The following is a 22,188-nucleotide window of genomic DNA, read 5'->3' as shown; positions in this document are numbered from 1 at the left end:
ATAGATGGGTAGTATAGCAGTGTGAGCAGCCTCTTCTTCCCTCAGCACTCCCGGTATCTGGTATCTCCAGTATTAGATCAGATACAGTGTGGAGTATACAGCAGTGTGTGCATCCTCTCCTTTCCTCAGCACTTCTTGGATCTCCAATATCAGATCTAACTGACAGGGTGGGCAGCAGTGTGAGCAGCCTCTTCTTCTTACCTCAGCACTCCTGTTCTCTCCATTTTTAGATTAGAATATCCACTAGAATCTCCTTTTCCTTCATATGATAGGAGGGGAGTGTAGCTTTCTACTGCACAGGCACCGGTCCTATTAACATTTTAGGACCGGTTTCTGTCAGTATAATAAGGTGGAGGACATTTTAATTCTATAATATTAATATTTAGGAAATTATATGACACTTTCTATAGTTATTTTTTTTCTATTCCCAAAGTTTCGCTTTGTTAATATCTGTGGGACTTTGCTTGCCCCCAGGCCCTCCGATTCCGCAGGCTTTATGGCAGTTGCCTGGTCTGCCTCTGCGGGTGTTGAACAAAATAAAAAGTGCACTATTGAAAAAAGTGACCACAAGAGGAAAGGGGACCCTGCACATAATAACTTACAATCTTATCTATTACGAAGTCATTCTAGTTGGATACCTTCACATACGCTGTGCTTGGTTAGAAAGGGATGAAATTAGCAGAAGTGTAATATGCTAACGTCCAATCAACGGTTTGCTTCATAGTTATGTAGCACCCTGAGGATTCGGCTGCTACAGGGGTATTGCACCTCGACCCAGAGGTGTGGTATTCCACTCCCGGGTAAGGATGGAGTGTGGGACTGAGCTCAGTAGGCTGCATGCACTACATACATCCCATTTCCGGGGGACAGAACTACGGTACTCCCACCAGTATATGTGCAGGTACGACAGCGTCTGTCCCTGGCTGGAGTGGGAGGGGGGTGGAACATCCCAGTAGTGTAGGGGCAGATAGGGGGAGTAGTCTGGGTAAAGATAGGAGCTCATTGGGTGCTGGTCACCTGAGCTCACACATAGAGGGAGTATATAAGGTGGGCACCATCTTAGAACAGGGTCAGTCAGTGAGTCTTTAGCCTGAGGAGCAGAGCAGAGGAGTTCAGCCAGGAGGGCTGACAGGGAGCTGTGGCTCCAGCTGGGCCCAGCTCCAGAGCCAAGCCTGCAGAGGAGAGAGGAGAAAGAAGGACCCAGAGAGAGAAAGACAGAGGGAACCCCAAGAACCCAGAAACAGACCAGAAAGGGTGAAGGGTTGGCGGACACGGGTACCGGAACCCGAACTGGTGGAGGCCACTTATCCTCAGCCAGGAACCGGAGGTCGTGGTCAAGATTTGCCACGACCCTCACCAAATCCACCAGAAAGGCACACCAAGCATAGGGTCAGGGAACCCAGAGGAGGTTTGACCACCAAGAGACCCGAGGGAGCCGGCCAAAGGTGGATCCCTGGTGGGAACGGCCAGAGACAGAGAGAGAGAAGGGAGCTCAGGACCACGCTTCAGAACTGCCTGGGGGTTAGCCGAGTCCAGGACCTGGTGGACGCAGCACGGCTCGGGTGGTCACTCAAGGCCAGAGTGACTGAGAGAACACTTGTGAGTAAAACCCCTGAAACTGCATCTCCTGACTCTGACTCTTCTTACTGACCGTCACAACCCCCATCATCTTCACCTGCTGCCCTGAGGCCATACCCCTCCCGTTGGGGGTTATACCATCATCGCTGCACCCATACCACCGGCCTCAGCGGACTGTTCTGTAGCGGCGGCTGCAAAGCCGTACTCAACGGGTGGCGTAGTCGACATCCAAGTTAACATCTACTGCCATAGACTGCCACTTAGTTTGACACCCTGGGCACGGACCGGGTCACCGCCACAAGGACTACTACCCCTATCCAGATCCGGCTCCGGGTATCCCCTGAACATGGCCCAGGGGGTGCGTCAGTTACATAGGTTGAAAACAGACCTAGGTCCATCAAGTTCAACCTTCCTCCACCAATTGTTAATTTTTTTCACTAAATTAACTATAACCTCCAATGTTATGTGTATTGAGGTAATCATCCAGCCCTTTTTAAAGACTGTTATTGTGTCTGCCATTACTACCTCTTGTGGTCGGCATTTCACAGCCTGACTGCTCTAACTGTAAAGAACCCTTTCCTATTTACCTGCCAGAATCACCTTTCTTCCACCCGTAATTAGTGCCCCCTGGTCTTTAGAAGGAATAAGTTGTGTGCCAGTTCTTTGTACTGACCACACGTATATTTATACAGATCTCTCCTATGAGGTGTCTTTTTTTTCTAAGCTAAACAAACCCAACTTTTCCAACCTTTCATCATATGAGCGGCCTTCTGTGGAGACACGGAGGTCTCCCATGGGCATAATACTAGTCAGACAAGATAGGGTGAGGGTAAAACAGTATGGCATTACTTTATTGAGCCACCAAATAGACAATAACATATAGAACAGTCCCAGCAAAAACACCCAAGATGGTGCAAAGTTACAGAGTCTCACCCTTCCTCTGACTCGCCAGGATTAGAGCAGCTGTGACTCCGGGGCTTCCAGAGCCGACTACCCCCAGCAGTGGCACTCCGCTTTTGGTGGGCCCCCACAGAGAGGAGGTAATGACAAGCTTAGGAAGCTGACAATCCATTGAGGTATGTAACCAGGTGACCGGAGGGTCCCAACCTGTCTTCTCCGAGCGTGTCCATCGGGCCAGGTGACCGGAGGGTCCCAACCTAGTTTCCCCAAACATATCCATGACCGGAGGGTCCCAACTTGGCTTTTCCGAGCATATTCATGGGTTCCAGTGATGGTCAATGGAGCAGATCTGTGTTCTTCCAGCTGGGGCCATGGTCCCCTAAGCTGACATCCCGTAGAGTCAAATCTGTGTCCCTCTTGATGGAGCCATGTGTCCTGATTCCAGTCCTGAAGAGTCTCTCTGGGCTGTGATTTTGTAAAGTCTCTCTCATCATCCACAGGTCAAGGGGAAGGTGGTAGGGGCTCATCTCTCATTGTTTGAGTATTTAATTAATTTGCATAGTTTGTCCTCCACTGCTCTGCAGGTCAGCAAGCCATAAGGACTTATACAATGGTAATCAACATATTAGCAAACATCATTGTTCAATGACCCTGCGTCCCTGTCTTGCAAAGTTAGCAGACAATAAGTTGCAGTAAATATCAACTCAAGTGTCAACATCGAGAGTTATACAAATAATAGTCTGTTTCTTGACCAACCAAAGAAAAACACATAAATTCAAAAGTCAACATAAAGATAATCGCGTATGTCTCCTGACCTACTGATTTTACATCTGGATAATTAAAATAAATGCTGTGTCGTCACACCTTCCATCCCTTGTAGTAATTTAGCAGCCCGCCTTTGAATTGACTCTAACTTCTGAATATCCTTTTTAAAATGTGGAGACCAAAACTGGATTCCATATTCTAGATGTGGCCTCACATGTGATTTATAGAGAGGTAACAATACATTGGGATTGCGGGATTTTATTTCTTTTTATACACCCTAGAATCTTGTTTGCTTTTGTGGCTGCTTGACATTGACAGTACTGCTACTCAGCTTACTTGTAACCAGAGTATCCAAACCCTTCAAATATGAGGCCTGGAGCAGTTTGCAGAAGAAGAGTGGTCCAAAATTCCAGTTGAGAGATGTAAAAAGCTTGTGGATGGTTATGGGAAGCGATTGATTGCAGTTATTTATTCCAAAGGATGTGCAACCAAATATTAAGCTGAGGGTGCCAACAATTTTGTCCGGTCCATTTATGGGGTTTTGTGTGAAATGTCCAATTTGCCTTTTTTTTCTCAATATATTTTGTTGTTCCAATACCAACAAAGGAAATAAACATGTGTATAACAAAACATGTGTAATTGCAATAATTTTCTGTTTTCTGGGAGAAATACTTCATTTTCTGGAACAATTTCAAGGGTGCCAACACTTTCAGCCATGACTTTATATGTATAATATAATGTTTCGGCATTTGCTCAATTAGTACTGCTGATTATATACGCCAATAGCTTCTAATAGCAAGGTGATTATTTATTATTTATTTCATAGCGCTGTATAAGCAATGCATATCATATTCCACAGCGCTTTACATACATTATTAGTGATATCTGAAAGAGCAAGTTTTAAAAACTCATGGAAATCTTTCTGAACTTAGGTGACCAAGCAGTAAGTGACAGTTTAGCAGCCAAAGACCTATAGAATAACAGTATTATAAGAATTAATCTGGGGAAAATTGACCAGAAATATGCTCTAGGCCTGTGGTTAAAGCTTCAAGCTTGTGTGCCCCAATGCGAAATCTCCAAAAGTGCCCCCCAATTTTATTACTAAAGGTCTTTTCATATGGACCAAAAGGATATTGCAACCCCTGCAACCACTATACTGTAGTTACACTCCTGCCCAAAACATTAAAATACAATCACCACTAGTCTTCGGATTGGTGGGAGTCAAACCACTAGGTCTAATTGAAGTGTCATATGTTTGTACTGGATTAACCTATTATAAACTAACCATTCAGCTTTGGTTGAGTGCCCAGTAATCTCCCACTTATCTGCAGTTTGTCACTGCTGAAGTGAATTTATGTCTTTCCCTTCTGAAGACACTCCTACAGATTGATCACTTTGCCTACTGAACTCTGCTGCTGCCTAAGTAGACAGTTGCTGGACTTTACATTTTTACAGTGGATTCTTCAAGTAACCTAACTAGAAACATTAAGTTGGAACGTAGTGCCCTTAAGGAGGACCTGTCACTTGCTTAATCACAACTAGGCGGCCTCTGAGACTGCTAGACTGCTGGATCAGTTGCCAAGCTGTGAATGACAGCGGCATCTCGGATGGAGGAGTGAAAATGCATGCCCCCAGAGAAGACTCAGTTGAACTACAAGCAGAGATTTCACCTAATGCGCTCCAAAAGCAAAAAATGTGAATCTAACAGCGATGGTGCAACGTAGCACAAAATGGAAAAAAAAGCAGCAGAATCGAGAGCTCATGGATTTTAACACGGTATTTGTGACAGCTCCTCTTTAAATATCTAATATAAAAAACAGGACTGTTTGTTGACGGAAAAAGAATAAGAACAAGATGGAGAAAAATTGCTGCTTTGTCTTGTCTTAGAGTGAACATATTATTTAACATCTGGACATTAAACCACAGTACAGGTGCATCTCACTAAATTAGAATATCATCAAAAAGTTAATTTATTTCAGTTCTTCAATACCAAAAGTGAAACTCATATATTATATAGAGTCATTACAAACAGAGTGATCTATTTCAAGTGTTTATTTCTGTTAATGTTGATGATTATGGCTTACAGCCAATGAAAACACAAGAGTCATTATCTCAGTAAATTAAAATAATTAACAAAAGCACCTGAAAAGGCTTCCTAAGCGTTTAAAAAGGTCCCTTAGTCTGTTTCAGTAGGTTCCACAATCATGGGGAAGACTGCTGACTTAACAGATGTCCAGTAGGCAGTCATTGACACACTCCACAAGGTCCCAGAGTTCCAATTTTCATTTGGAAATCAACGTCCCAGAGTCTGGAAGAAGAGTGGAGAGGCCACAATCCAAGCTGCTGGAGGTCTATTGTGAAGTTTCCTCAATCAGTGATGGTTTGGGGTAGCCATGTCATCTACTGGTGTAGGTCCACTGTGTTTTATCAAGACAGCACAGCCGTCTACCAGGAAATTTTAGAGCACTTCATGCTTCCCTCTGCCGACAAGCTTTTTGGAGATGGAAATTTCATTCTCCAGCAGAACTTGGCACCTGTCCACACTGCCAAAAGTACCAATACCTGGTTTAAAAACAACAGTATCACTGTGCTTGATTGGCCAGCAAACTCGCCTGACCTTAACCCCATAGAGAATCTATGGGGTATTGTCAAGAGGAAGATGAGAGACACCAGACCCAACAATGCAGATGAGCTGAAGGCTGCTATCAAAGCAACCTGGGCTTCCATAACACCTCAGCAGTGCCACAGGCTGATCGCCCCCATGCCACGCCACATTGATGCAGTAATTGATGCAAAAGGAGCCGCGACCAAGTATTGAGTGCATTTACTGAACATACATTTCAGTAGGCCAAAATTTCGGATTTTAAAAACATTTTTCAAGCTGTTGTTATAAAGTATTCTAATTTACTGAGATAATGAATTTTGTGTTTTCATTGGCTGTAAGACATAATCATCAACATTAACAGAAATAAATACTTGAAATAGATCACTCTGTTTGTAATGACTCTATATAACATGAGTTTCACTTTTTGTATTGAAGAATTGAAATAAATTAACTTTTTGATGATATTCTAATTTAGTGAGATGCACCTGTATATTAACATGAATATTTTTTTCTTCTGCAAACATGAGTATCACTGCACCAGTAGATGTGAAAGGTTACATAAAGAGACAAAGAATTGTACAGTGCTTACAAAGGTTGAATGCAACATGAATATTTAGTATTTTTCCTTAATCAGGAGCTGTTGTCCTTAATGACTCCCTAAAGGACAGAACTTCTTAGCAAAAGTCAGGTCTAAACTCTTGGGGAAGCAAGCGAGGACAACAGAAACCAGGATGGCCAGTGAAATGGACATCAGTGCCCTGAAACAAGATGTCATTAGTGTCGTCTGTTTCGGGAGCTGGTCTCCATTCTCCCTGCTTGCCATGTTCTCTTTTTACAATGCGCACTGACAATGTGCTCTCTTGATGACTCATCACTTCTTTTTAGACCCAGCGAGGGACTGCAATGTCAGTGTGCATTGAAAGGCGCAGTGAGCAGGAAACACATACTGAGCATGCATCGGAATTAACAACCGGCACATGCTCAGTAGAGACAGGACTAGCCCAACCCCTGAAACGGACATCACTGATGGTGCTTCATTACAGGGTGGTGAGAGCAGCTGCAGCAGTGACCGCAGCATAAGCCACCTGATGACGTCCTGTTTGAGAATCACTAGTGCTTGCTGGGATACTCAAACAATAAGTCATCGGAAGTTTAAAAAAAAAAAAAGACAGGAAGTTAATTTAAGTATATTAGAAAAGTGGTTTGATTATTATTTAATTAAATAGATAGACATTTAGTATGAAATTCATATTTGATTTTGGACCACCCCTTTAACATAATGAAATATACTACAATTATACTTATAGGGAATCTGTCAACATTCTTTCACACTATAAACTATTAATATGCTCTTTAAAATACTAGTCCAGCAATACCTTCACATGGCCAGTCCATTCCTCCATTACTGAGAAATCAGTGTTTGATTGATATGTAAGTGAGGATGAAGGGCTATTTATAGACCTGTAGTAGACATGAAGAAGGCTCGTCGAAACGCGCGTTGGGGTGGACACCTATCCTCTGGCCCTCTGCTGGTACTGTATACCAAGGTATTGATGTGTGTTAATATAACCTTTCTTATATATGCTGCCTAGATTGTGTAGCCCCTACCGCACAGGAACATGTGCTCTGACTAAATAGACTTTGCAACTACTGTTGTACTTAAGCACTTTTTTCAGCACAATTTATATGATCCTGAGCCTTGTCCAAACTAGCCCTAGGTTTATTTCTTGCCTGCGTTAGTTTCCCTTGGTAATTCAACTATCAGCCATAATAAATTATATATTAATTGATGATCATGTTTTGGGAATGGTCCCTTTCTGATATAAATAATTATATAAAATGATGATTTTGTCACATGATCTCATCTAGTACTTTTACTCTATTGTTGTTGGGTTATACTTATTGGAGATTTTTGTGGTGTCCCTTGTTCTTTCAATCGTGCACATGACTTCTTGTGTTTTCATACTCTGTATGTAATTTCATGGATTTTTATTCATATATATTTAATAAAGATTTATATTTTTATATTGTGGGATTATACGTCATATATTTTTTCTTGCAAGTTTTCCACAGCATTGAGGATGTTAATCAAGCAGGGGGAAGCAGCTCTGAGTGGGGAATAGAGCTGGAGTGACAGAGGCTTCAGATCTTAAGCTTTATTTACTTATCAATTCAAAAGCTAATTTCTCAGCAATGGAGGAACCGACTGTGTAGGTAAAATTATTGCTGGACTTATCTTTCAAAGAACTACATGCACATTTAAATAGTTTGAGGGATGTGGGGGTGGAATCCTGCTGACAGATCCCCTTTAAAGGGGGTTTTCTGGGCTTAAGAGACATTTCTGCAGTCACTCTATTTGACTGCTGATTGATGAATCCTGACAGTGTATGTTGTACACACTGTCAGGATACCCCTCTATTTCTAGAGTAAGTGGCTGATTTGCATAGTTATGGTAACTTGCTTGATGTCTACTTCTCTTGGCAATGTACCGTCATATTGAGCACCTGCAGAAATTTCTTGAGCCCAGAAAAACCCTTTAACTATTTTGTCTTCTGCTCATGGTATTTTGACAGTCAAGATAATCTATTTTGTCCTAAAAACAGATGCTCATATTCTTACTATGTTAACTTGCATGATATACATTCATAATACTAGTGCTTTACATGACCGTGTACTGCCAACACGGGTTCCATGGTTCAACATGCCCCCATCTTCCAGCACTCACCTTTCCCCCACCAAATAAAAACACTGCACCTGTATTTCTCTGGATAAATTTGGCCACAGCGGCCATTTTATTAACAAACAACATTAACATATTAACAGTGTTATAAAATAAATAAGAAGGGAGGGTTCTTGGAGTTAAAATTAGATCTGGCATAAATTAAACCGAACTCGAACCACCATATTACCCTCAGCCGTCCATCACCAGCTCAAGGGCACCAAAAGCTCCCAGGGTAAAACCCCGTCCAGAGCCCAAAACCAAATGCCAGATCACCCCGGTTAATCAAGGCACTGCCTGTGATTATCCAATATTCTTTCCACCGGCACTTCTGTGCCAACTCCAAGAACCCCACCCCCCGCCAAGCCACTGCGACAAACCTTCATAAAACTTTACATGTCCTTTTTTAATATAACCCATCGATAATACACAATATCAATAACTCCTTTATCTCCTCCTCAGTAAAACCACCCTTTCACCATTAACTTCACAGAATACCAACAGAAAGAAGGGGTGGGTGGGTGGGAACTTTCCCCGCTGACTTCCTTCCTGGACTGACCGTTTTCCCGCACTTTTCCTTATTATATCCCCCCCCCCTTTCCCAATGCCCGCCCCTCCAGGCTTATAACCAATCCCGATATTGGGATTAAAATTACACCCTCGTGGCCCATCCCGGTCATGTGGGGCTTCCTTCTAGTTACACTTGCTTCCAGCCCCCTTCTTGACCGTGTACTGCCAACACGGGTTCCATGGTTCAACATGCCCCCATCTTCCAGCACTCACCTTTCCCCCACCAAATAAAAACACTGCACCTGTATTTCTCTGGATAAATTTGGCCACAGCGGCCATTTTATTAACAAACAACATTAACATATTAACAGTGTTATAAAATAAATAAGAAGGGAGGGTTCTTGGAGTTAAAATTAGATCTGGCATAAATTAAACCGAACTCGAACCACCATATTACCCTCAGCCGTCCATCACCAGCTCAAGGGCACCTAAAGCTCCCAGGGTAAAACCCCGTCCAGAGCCCAAAACCAAATGCCAGATCACCCCGGTTAATCAAGGCACTGCCTGTGATTATCCAATATTCTTTCCACCGCCACTTCTGTGCCAACTCCAAGAACCCCACCCCCCCGCCACCAACGAACAGCCCTGACCACCTCAGGCTCGTGAGCGCCCCAACACAACAAAAGCCCTTTCGATCCCCTCCTGTATGACCAATGCCCATAAATCAATGCCAATATCATTCAAATGTACGCCTTCCTTTTTTCCAAAAATCTCCAACTCCCACTTCCAGATCAAGATGCCGCACGCTTACTCCCCCGTTCCTGGTAACAAAAGCTGATATAGCTCTGTTCAACTTTATAAGTGCCCTATTAATTCCCTTCAATGATCTGGCCTCCCTCCATTTTCCTCTGGGCACAATGTCAGACCACACTGTCAACACCTCAGGAAAAGATGTCCATAACCTTAACAGACCGATTCGAATGTCCCTCATCAATTCCCTAACCGGCCGAGCCGTCCAAATCATTTCCCCCCATATGCACCACCAAAATATCCGGAGCCCGATCCAAACGAGCTGCTTTATGGAATTCTGGCACCACCCTTCTCCAAACCATCCCTCGAAAAACCCAACCACCGAACCACCGCTTGCTCCCTGCTAAAACCCATTTGCTTACCGTCCGGCCTCACGTCCACCCTCAGCGCCCCCCAATTGACGAAAGAGTGTCCTAGCATCCAAACTAACAATGGGACGCCACCAGCAACAAGACAACCAAAAGGTATTCGAATCTCAAAGGGCAAATTACCTAAGACCGCATACCTAATGCCTTACATAAGACAGGTAACGATCAGAACTCCACCTCTCAATACGTTTTATCACATCCTTGCCTAACCCCAAGCCATCCGCTTCTGATGCCGCACCAATTCTGAATGAATGTGACCCGTATACCTCAGGGCTAAAGCCCAGCTCAGCAATCCCCTTTTTAAACACCGCTATGAATTGAAAACGTAACAAAAAGTCTCCATTTTCATGACACAATAATGGGCCCTTCCGCCCTGGCCAAACCTGCGAATAAGCCAATAAACATCTCTTAGGACAAAGAAAAGATCCCATAACCTCACCCAATATTACTCGTTTACCTTTGCCCAATTGATCCGTCTTCCCCCACCTAATCCAAAATTCAATACCCCCATCTCGACCACTCATATCCTCAGCAAACAAACCCCCAACCTTATTCCTGCTTGGTGCCACCAATTCACCTACTCTTAGCGCGCCAAAAAACGCCAATGAAAAAGCCAACCTAAACAGTGTGGCTTCAAAAACTGAACAAAAAATCTTATCCAATACAAAACCCAAACGTTCCAAAATACTAAAGGTAACCGGCCTCCTTTTATCCAACTCTTTACCTCTTCTCCTAAAGCCCTTGAGAGCTTGCTTCACTAAAAAGGACTTCGTAACATCCTTTATCCCCTGCAATTTAAAACCAAACGCTAAACCTGCAACAAACTTGCCAACTTTTGAAACCGACCATCCGCTCTCCGCTGCCCTTCCCACGAGAAACAACACCGCCATCTCTCTATCTCCATCACTCTCCATAACACCCCACTGCATAATCCAACTTTGCCATACTCGCCACGATGCCTCGTATAATGCCCAGGTCTGTCTCGTGATGGACTCCCGTTATTAACCATCCCGCTCTTCCATAACCAGCTGCCACAAGCGCGAAGGGCATTCCTGTCCCACGTCCTCTGCCTCTGGAGCTAGCGTCCGAAAACGATCCCACTGAAAACGAGACAAGGCATCTGCTATGGAATTTTGTACACGTGGAACATGTACCACTGAAATCCAAGCGTTCAGCTTAAGACAACAAAGTACTAGTTCCCTCAGTAGCCTAATCACAGGCAGAGACGAGGCCGACAAACTGTTGATGACAGACACCACTCCCATGTTATCGCAGTGAAACCGAATTCTCCTGTTGGCGAAACACTCTCCCAAATGGTAACCGCAACAACAATAGGAAACAATTCCAAAAATGCCAAGTTCCTCGTAAGACCCCACTCTTTCCACACCTTCGGCCACTCGCCAACGCTCCACCGCCCTTTCCAGTAGGCCCCCGTAACCGACACCTCCTGCCGCATCCGTAAATATCTCACAATCAAAACTGCTCAAGAACTCCTGCGGGATTACTGACCTGCAGTTATAACTTTCCAAAAACAATTTCCAAACTTTTAGATCCTCCTTGTGGTCCTTATTAAGGCGAATGAAATGATGCGGCGCGCGCACTCCTGCTGTCGCTCCTGACAACCTGCGACAAAATATTCTGCCCATTGGCATAATCCAGCAGGCAAAAATTCAAATGCCCTAACAGCGACAGTAGCTCCCTCAGGGTCACCTTGCGCAACTTCCTGATCCTATCGACCTCCTGTTTAAGCAAACTCAATTTATCATCCGGTAACCGACACTCCATTCTTTCGGTATCAATTACAATGCCCAAAAAACTTAAAATTGTGCCAGGTCCTTCCGTTTGTTCTTCTGCTAACGGCACGCCAAAATTCTCTGCTACCCACACCATAGTACCTAACAAATTCCTACACAACAACGATTGCGGGGGGCCTATAAACAAGAAGTCATCCAAATAATGAATGACCGACTTAACAGAAGCCAGGTCCTTCACTACCCATTCCAAAAAGGAGCTAAACGTTTCAAACAAAGAACACGAAATCGCACAACCCATTGGCAAACACCTATCCACATAGTACTCCCCTTCCCAAAAACAAACTAACAACGGGATGCTATCCGGGTGAACTGGCAACAACCTAAAGGCTGACTCGATATCAGTCTTAGCTAGCAACGAGCCTGGCCCGTATCTCCGTACCCAATGCACTGCCGCATCGAATGATGTATATTGTAACGGGTCTGGGAGGCGGAACCTCTGAGCTACTATACAAGGGGGCGGTCCTTGTAAGGGAGCGGGTGGCGACCAGGGAAGACGGGCAGGAGGTCACAGCAGGTGACCGGGACAGTCTCTGAGTGAACGGGCTGGAGGTCACGGCAAGTGACCGGGGCAGTCTCTGGATGAACGGGCAGATGGTCACGGCAAGTGACCGGGGCAGTCTCTGAATGAACGGGCAGATGGTCACGGCAAGTGACCGGGGCAGTCTCTGAATGAACGGGCAGATGGTCACGGCAAGTGACCGGGGCAGTCTCTGGAAGAACGGGCAGATGGTCACGGCAAGTGAACGGGGCAGTCTTTGGGTAAAGGGTTGGTACGACCTGTGGCGGCTGATGATAGACGTGAGCTCCCAGGTGAGCAGGCGAGAGTCTCTGGATGAACGGGTGGTCACAGCATGTGACGGCGGAGCCTCCAGGAAGACCAACAGACAGGCGGCAGATGAGCGCTCCCAGGTGAGCGGGCAGAAGTCTCTGGACAGGCGGGTGGTCACAGCACGTGACGGCAGAGCCTCCAGGTAGGCTAGCAGACAGGCAGCAGATGAGCACTCCCAGGTGAACGGGCAGGAGTCACTGGACAGGCAGGTGGTCACAGCACGTGACGGCGGAGCCTCCTGGTAGGCTAGCAGGCAGGTAGCAGATGTGTGCTCCCAGGTGAGCAGGCAAGCTGGTCCATAGACAGACTGACAGGAGTTGGAAGGCAGACCGTCGGACCTCAGGCAAGCAGGCAGGTGGCTGAAGTGCGCTCCCAGGTGAGCGAACAGGCTGGTCCTTAGACAGACTGACAGGAGTAGTAAGGCAGACCGTCGGACCTCAGACTAGCAGGCAGGTAGCAGATAAGCAAGCTGGCAGGAATCTGGCAGGTATCTGGCAGGTAACTGGCAACGGGACCTGAGGGCTGAAGCAGAGTAGTGAACAGTGCAACAACATTGCTCGGGCACCTCCATTTTGGAGGAGGTGCCTTATATATGGTGAAGTCCTCCGGCCATTGGCCGGGGACTCCTTAGGACGGCGCGCGCGGCCCCTTTAAGAGGGAGGGAGAGCGAGCGCGCGCGCCCTAAGCACAGTGGCCGGGAAGGAGCGCCCGCTGCCAGCAGAGCGGGAGGAGGACGCCGGGCACGGAGCAGAGAGGTGAGGGGAACAGCGTCCCTGCCTAGCAGAGGGCAGGGACGCCGGCGCTACAGTACCCCCCCCTTTAGGCCCCCCCTTTTTTAGGCCAGACAGAAATTTAGCTAGGATAAGAGGGGCATGGATGTTCTCCCGGGGCTCCCACGTTCTCTCCTCAGGACCAAACCCCTTCCAATCTACTAGAAAAAAGGTCTTTCCTCTTACCCTTTTGGTGGCAAGAATGTTCTCTACCTTAAACTCGTCCTCAGCAGAAACCGGAGCAGGAGGCGTACCTGTAGACTTGGAAAAAGAGTTAAGTACCACAGGTTTGAGGAGAGATACATGGAAGGAGTTAGGGATCCGTAAGTTGGCCGGGAGTTTCAATTTATAGGCCACCGGGTTGATCTGACTGATGACCTCCAGAGGACCGATGAACCGAGGCCCTAACTTGTAAGAAGGTATCTTGAGTCGGACATATTTAGATGAGAGCCAGACTTTATCTCCAGGACGAAATTGTGGAGGATCCAGGCGTTTTTTGTCAGCGTGTCTTTTCATCCGTTCGGACGACTGAAGGAGTGTGGATCGGGTACTCTCCCAAATGGAGGAAAATTTGCTAACGAGAGATTCCGCAGCCGGGTTGTCCACAGAGGTGGAGACAGGAAAAGGAATCCGAGGATGCTGACCGAAGACTACAAAAAACGGGGATTTGGAGGAGGATTCGCTCTCGTGATTGTTATAAGAGAACTCGGCCCATGGTAGGAGATCCACCCAGTCTGAATGATGGGCATTAACGAAGTGCCGGAGGTAACTGGTCAGGTTCTGATTGATCCGCTCCACTTGACCATTGGACTGTGGGTGGTAAGCGGAAGAGAAGTCCAGGGTGACGTCTAGCAGTTTACAAGTGGCTCTCCAGAAACGTGAGGTGAACTGTACCCCACGATCCGACACGATGTGGAGGGGCAGGCCATGAAGACGGAAGATGTGGCGGATAAAGTCTTTAGCCAGCTCGGGTGCAGACGGGAGGGCTAGCAGGGGAATAAAGTGAGCCATCTTGGAAAAGGGATCAGCGAACACCCAAATGACCGTACAACCGGCGGAGATGGGGAGATCAGTTATGAAGTCCATAGCAATATGCTGCCAGGGGGCAGCAGGCACAGGAAGCGGAAGGAGGCGACCGGCTGGCAGGTGTCTCGGGACTTTGTTGCGGGCGCAGGACACACAGGCAGAAACAAAGTCTATTACGTCCTTGTGCAGGGTAGGCCACCAGTAGTGCCGGGCAATAAGCTGGAGGGTCTTTTTCTGACCGGCGTGGCCAGCTAGTTTAGACGAATGGCCCCAGTGTAGGATCTTCTTCCGATCAGGTACTGAAACAAACGTCTTACCGGGAGGGAGACGATTTAGACTCACGGGAGCCACCTGCATTACTCTGGCGGGATCGATGATATGTTTAGGTTCTTCCTCGAGATCGGACACCAGAAAGGATCGGGACAAGGCGTCTGCTTTGACGTTTTTGTCAGCCGGGCGAAAATGAAGAACAAAATCAAAGCGAGCAAAAAACAAGGACCACCGGGCTTGGCGCGGGTTAAGTCTCTGGGCATGCTGGAGGTAAGCCAAGTTCTTGTGGTCAGTGTAAATTATTACCGGGTGAAGAGCCCCCTCGAGTAGGTAACGCCACTCCTCCAACGCCAGCTTGATGGCCAATAACTCTCGGTCTCCTATGGAATAGTTGCGCTCAGAAGAGGAGAAGAGTTTGGAGAAGAAGCCACAAGTTACCATTCTCCCGGAAGATGATTTTTGAGTAAGTACCGCTCCGGCTCCAGAGGAGGAGGCGTCAACTTCCAGGAAGAACTGCTTGTTGCCGTCCGGGCGATGCAGCACCAGGGCGGAAGAGAAGGCCTGTTTTAGGGAAAGAAAGGCCTCCTCTGCTTCGGGCGGCCACTCTTTGGGATTAGTACCCTTACGGGTGAGCGCGGAAATTGGGGCAGTCCGGGAAGAGAATGTGGTATGAAGAGGCGGTAGTAGTTAGCGAAGCCCAGGAATCGCTGAATGGCCTTCAACCCCTCCGGTCGAGGCCATTTCTCGATGGCAGACAGTTTCTCTGGATCCATTCGTAGGCCGGTCTGAGAAATAATGTAGCCCAAAAACGGAAGCAAGGTCTGCTCAAAGAGGCACTTCTCGTATTTAGCGAAGAGGTGATTCTGCCTGAGCCTGAGCAGGACCTGACGAACGTCCCTCCGGTGAGTCTGGAGATCCGGAGAGAAGACCAAGATGTCGTCCAGGTACACCACTACGCAGGAGTAGAGAAGGTCCCGGAAGATGTCATTGACCAACTCTTGAAAGACGGCAGGAGCGTTACAGAGACCAAAGGGCATTACCAGATATTCATAGTGGCCGTCCCGGGTGTTGAATGCCGTCTTCCATTCATCCCCCTGACGGATACAAACCAGGTTGTACGCCCCACGGAGGTCCAGTTTGGTGAAGATTCTAGCCCCCCTCAGACGATCAAATAACTCCGGAATGAGCGGAAGGGGGTACTTATTCTTCACCGTGATCTGGTTGAGGCCTCTATAGTCTATACAGGGACGGAGAGAGCCGTCCTTCTTTTTGACGAAAAAGAAGCCTGCTCCCGCCGGGGAGGTAGATTTCCGGATGAATCCCCTGGCCAGATTCTCCTCAATATATTCGGACATCGACCGGGTCTCAGCAGCGGATAATGGATAAATACGCCCACGGGGAGGAGTAGTACCAGGTAACAGGTCGATAGGGCAGTCGTATGGTCTATGAGGGGGTAGTGTCTCTGCTTCCTTTTTATTAAAGACATCAGCATAAGACCAATAAGGAATCGGAAGTCCAGGTAGATTAGCTGGGGTAGGAGAAGGACGGACGGGATGGACGGGAACCAGACAGGTCTTATGGCAGTCCTGTCCCCAGCGAAGGACTTCTCCGGTCTGCCAGTCAAGCACGGGTGCATGTCTCTGGAGCCAAGGTAGGCCTAGCAAGAGGGCGTGGGAGAGTCCAGGCAGAACATGAAAGGAGATACTCTCAGAATGCAGCATTCCCACCTGCAGAGTAATGGATTCGGTGATGAGTTGGATGGGGCGTGGTAAGAGACCCCCATCCACGGCAGCAACAGACAAGGGTACAGCCAGAGGTTTGGTGGGGATGCGGTATTTCTCTACCAGGGACTGTGAAATAAGATTCCCGGCTGCTCCAGAGTCAAGTTGGGCTAGTTCGAAATAACGGTTCTCCCCGCAGACGATTGAGACTGACAACAGCAAAGATGGAGAGGATTTATTCTTGTCTAGGTCGACCTCTCTGAGCGAACCTAGACACAGGCGTTTCCCGACCTCTCCGGGCAGGTATGGATCCGGTGCTCCTTACTGCAGCAGTAGAAGCAGCTCCCCTCGGCACGGCGTAAGTCCTGACGGGTTTTGACCATCTTGGTCTGGTCGACCTGCATAGGCTCAGGAGAGTGTACCTGGGTAGAGACGGAGGGAGTGACGGGTCTCTGAAAAGTAGGAGCTAGACGTGGTAACCTCCTCTCACGGGTGACCTCTTTGGCACGCTCCTGGAACCGTAGGTCAATCTGGGTGGCAAGAGTTATTAGGTCATCGAGAGTGGTAGGGATGTCCCGACCGGCAAGTTCATCTTTAATACGGCCGGACAGACCCTCCCAGAAGACGGATACCAGAGCGTCGTTATCCCAGGCCAGCTCCGAGGCAAGGGTACGGAACCGTATGGCATATTGGCCCACGGTGAGACTTCCCTGACGGAGGCGTAGCAGTGATGATGCGGATGAGGTCTTCCGTCCGGGTTCGTCGAAGACTTTCCGGAAAGCCGTGAGAAAAGCAGGCAAGTTGGACACCAGGGGGTCTCCTCTCTCCCATAGAGGATTTAGCCAGGCCAGGGCCTCCCCGGTGAGATGGGACATGATGAATGCAATTTTGGCTCGGTCGGAGTTAAACTGGTGGGACAATAGTTCAAAGTGCAGGGTGCACTGATTTATGAAGCCCCAAGCCTGGGCGGAGTCGCCTCCGAAGCGAGGAGGTGCAGAAAGCCGGGGTCCGGGGTAGGATACCATGGTATTAGTGGGCCGCGGAGCTGCCGGATTGCGAGACATGGCACTGGCGGAGGTTGCTGGTGGAGCAGTCAGAGTGTCCAGGCGAGTATTGACATTCCGCAGGTGACCCAGGATGGACTCCTGTTGGGACCTTTGACGGGACAGTTCATGACACAGGTCCGAGAGCGAGGGAGCTTGGGTGCCACCGGGTTCCATGGCCCGAGCAAACTGTAACGGGTCTGGGAGGCGGAACCTCTGAGCTACTATACAAGGGGGCGGTCCTTGTAAGGGAGCGGGTGGCGACCAGGGAAGACGGGCAGGAAGTCACAGCAGGTGACCGGGACAGTCTCTGAGTGAACGGGCTGGAGGTCACGGCAAGTGACCGGGGCAGTCTCTGGATGAACGGGCAGATGGTCATGGCAAGTGACCGGGGCAGTCTCTGAATGAACGGGCAGATGGTCACGGCAAGTGACCGGGGCAGTCTCTGAATGAACGGGCAGATGGTCACGGCAAGTGACCGGGGCAGTCTCTGGAAGAACGGGCAGATGGTCACGGCAAGTGACCGGGGCAGTCTTTGGGTAAAGGGTTGGTACGACCTGTGGCGGCTGATGATAGACGTGAGCTCCCAGGTGAGCAGGCGAGAGTCTCTGGATGAACGGGTGGTCACAGCATGTGACGGCGGAGCCTCCAGGAAGACCAACAGACAGGCGGCAGATGAGCGCTCCCAGGTGAGCGGGCAGAAGTCTCTGGACAGGCGGGTGGTCACAGCACGTGACGGCAGAGCCTCCAGGTAGGCTAGCAGACAGGCAGCAGATGAGCGCTCCCAGGTGAGCGGGCAGGAGTCACTGGACAGGCAGGTGGTCACAGCACGTGACGGCGGAGCCTCCTGGTAGGCTAGCAGGCAGGTAGCAGATGTGTGCTCCCAGGTGAGCAGGCAAGCTGGTCCATAGACAGACTGACAGGAGTTGGAAGGCAGACCGTCGGACCTCAGGCAAGCAGGCAGGTGGCTGAAGTGCGCTCCCAGGTGAGCGAACAGGCTGGTCCTTAGACAGACTGACAGGAGTAGTAAGGCAGACCGTCGGACCTCAGACTAGCAGGCAGGTAGCAGATAAGCAAGCTGGCAGGAATCTGGCAGGTATCTGGCAGGTAACTGGCAACGGGACCTGAGGGCTGAAGCAGAGTAGTGAACAGTGCAACAACATTGCTCGGGCACCTCCATTTTGGAGGAGGTGCCTTATATATGGTGAAGTCCTCCGGCCATTGGCCGGGGACTCCTTAGGACTCCTTTAAGAGGGAGGGAGAGCGAGCACGCGCGCCCTAAGCACAGTGGCCGGGAAGGAGCGCGCGCTGCCAGCAGAGCGGGAGGAGGACGCCGGGCACGGAGCAGAGAGGTGAGGGGAACAGCGTCCCTGCCTAGCAGAGGGCAGGGACGCCGGCGCTACATATATTCAACCAAACACAACTCCTGCGCAATACCATCATTAACCAAAAGCCCCTTCGGGTACGACAAATGCTGAATTAAACGAAACTTATTCAGCTCTTTCTTGGGCACAACCCCCAAAGGCGAGATAATCACCTTTCTACTAGGCAATTCCTGAAACAGTCCAGCCATCCTGCCCATTTCCACCTCCTTAGCCAACTTCACACTAACCACTTCCGGATGAAGGGAAGCCGATGTCAAATTTTTAACTAAAAAGGGGGGCCTCATGATCAGGAGGAGGGATTCTAAACCCTTCCAAAAAACCATCTGCAATGACCTTAGCCTTCAATTGATCCGGATACCTACTTAGAAAGGGGGGCCATCGCGTGAACCCTCACCGGAGTCACCCCTTTAACCGGTACCCACTGTCGGCTTTCCCTTACCCTTCTTAAAGCATTTTGATGCTCCGTGTAAACTTCCGTTACAATGGGAGCACACATGTTTAAATTTACAGGAGGTCCCGAACTTGCATTGGCCGTCATTAAATTGCCAGCAAGTTCCCGCTTCCTTTTTTTTTTTTTTTGTGCTGTGTGCCCCTTGACTACTTCCCCCGTGTCCTGCTGACTGATTCCCGCTACTGTTGCTCCCGTGAAAGGACTGTCCATACCTCAGTGGGGCCATAACCTTCAACCACAACCCAATGTCCTTTTGATCCCATCTGATCTCTGGGCGGACAGCTTTCCTCTGCCTAAATTGCTCGTCATATCGTAACCACGCCTGACCCCCATAAGTACGATGAGCCTCCCCAATAGAATCAAGATAGCAAAATAAACCTGAGCAATTATCCGGAGCTTTTTCCCCAATAACGCTAGCCAATATTGCAAAAGCCTGTAACCAATTAACAAACGTCTGAGGAATCAACCTCCACCTATGCTTCTCTTCTTCCTCTTTTTTACTATCGTCCTTTTTACCCTTATCCAGATTAAACTTTTCCAGCGGAAGAAGGGAAAAAATTTCAACATAGTCATCCTGCCAAACTTTTTCCTTTCTTCTTCTTTTTTTTTTTTAAAGTGTGCCCCCAACGGCCCCTCAAAGCACACATATATCTCCCCTTTTGCCCTATCATCCAGCTTTACGGTATCCGCTTTGTCCTTCTCTGCCTGTACGCAAACCGATGCCCCAGAAGGTGTCCCGGCTGCATTCACCGCCGACCTGGCCGACTCGCTCCCCACCTGCGACAACACCGGTTGACTAGGTACCCACGCCGCCGTAGGTAACAAACCCCCTTGATTAACTCCACCACCGTCTATTCTAGCCAAAATTTGCGACATACTAAACAAAATGTCCCTAAGACCCACTACATCTGACCCACGACCTCCCCTAGTATTTTCCCCGCTGGGCCCAGCCAACTGCCTATCACCTCCCCCATCCACTAATGACCCAGCGGGCGACAAACAATACATGGACGCATACTCACCAAGCTGCGCAGGTGCTGTGTCCCTGCCAGCCGAACGTCCCGAGTCCTGATGAATCCTGGATTCGCTTTCATCCTTGCCACACTCTGATTCGCCAGACTCCTGCTGCTGCTCAAGGCCCGCGCCCCTGGCCTCCTCGTCACCAGAGGGGACCTGAGCACGTGCCGATGTCCCCGTCAATCGTCTCCCGCCGGTCCCGGCTCCGGTCCTCCCCGCCATCCGCGGCACTCCTTGAATTCCAGACCCGGACTCCCTAGCCCGATCCGTGGTGGTCCATGGGTGACTGCCAGGTAGCCCTGTGCTGCTGCCCGCCGCTCCACTGGCATGAATTTGCTGACTCGAGCCAGGCAGCAGAACCCGAATTGCTGCTGCCTGCCCGTGCACCTGGGCTGCTGTCTCCTTCTGCTGATGTCCCTGGCAGGCACCCCGACTGGTACATCGCCAGGTGTGCCTGCCGTGCTGGTGGTCCCTCTGGTCCGCTCATCCGCTCTGGGGCTCCGATTCCTGGTGGGCAAGCGGTGCCGTGCATCAATGCCGGCTTCTGCAGCGGGGGCGTGTCCAGGCGCCCTCCGCTCGCTTCCTGAGCACCCCTGTCACATGACTCCGGTTCCGGAAGTGACGTTTGACGCACTTCCGGTAAAACCCCGCCCACCGGAAGGTGACGCGGCTGCAGCGCGAGCCTTGCTTCCGGCGCAGCCCGGGCTCTAGTATTGCGGCGCGCCGCCGTAGCAGGCCGCACTACAGCCGAGCGGGGCGCCTTGGTCGCGGACCGCGACCCGATGCTGGAGGAGCCCGCAGGCCGGCTGGGCAGATTCCTGCCGCGGCGGGCGCGCCAGCGGGGGTTTCCGCTGGCCCGCTCACCGGACGCAGGGTCCCCTGAGGGGCTCCGCAGCCTGCGCCTGCTGCCCGTGCTAACCATCTCCGGGGAGAGCCTCTCGGGGGGCTGCGTCCTCCTGCCGCTTCTTCCAGATCCCGACGGGGGTTCTTCTGCCCCGGCGTTCCCCAGCAATCCCGACAGCTGGGACTTGAGCCACCCTCCACGCCTGGATCTAGCAGCCTCCCTCAGCTTGGTGATCAGGGAATCAACGGTCTCCATAGTCCTGGTAAGTGTACCAAACAATGGGAAATTGGCAGTTTTTTTTTTTTTTTTTTTAAGTTCAGCAACTTTCCCCGCTGACTTCCTTCCTGGACTGACCGTTTTCCCGCACTTTTCCTTATTATATCCCCCCCCCCCTTTCCCAATGCCCGCCCCTCCAGGCTTATAACCAATCCCGATATTGGGATTAAAATTACACCCTCGTGGCCCATCCCGGTCATGTGGGGCTTCCTTCTAGTTACACTTGCTTACTTGCTTCCAGCCCCCTTCTTTATATATATATGTGTGTGTGTTATATATATATATATATATATATATATATATATATACATATATAGACATTGGTGCTCAATATTATATATAGTATAAACACAACACTGAGCACCAGTCCTGTGTATGTATATCATACAGCATAACATGGACTTTCCTAACCTTCTGTTTGAATTACTTACAGCTGTGAATGAAAAGGAGAACATCACGTGCAAAATAAATGAACCCGCGTACAAGT

This window comes from Phyllobates terribilis, unplaced genomic scaffold (assembly GCF_046119375.1).
Source record: "Phyllobates terribilis strain yellow unplaced genomic scaffold, ASM4611937v1 Scaffold_11__3_contigs__length_659146591, whole genome shotgun sequence".
Taxonomy (NCBI): domain Eukaryota; kingdom Metazoa; phylum Chordata; class Amphibia; order Anura; family Dendrobatidae; genus Phyllobates; species Phyllobates terribilis.
Note: the sequence above shows the minus strand (reverse complement) of the source record.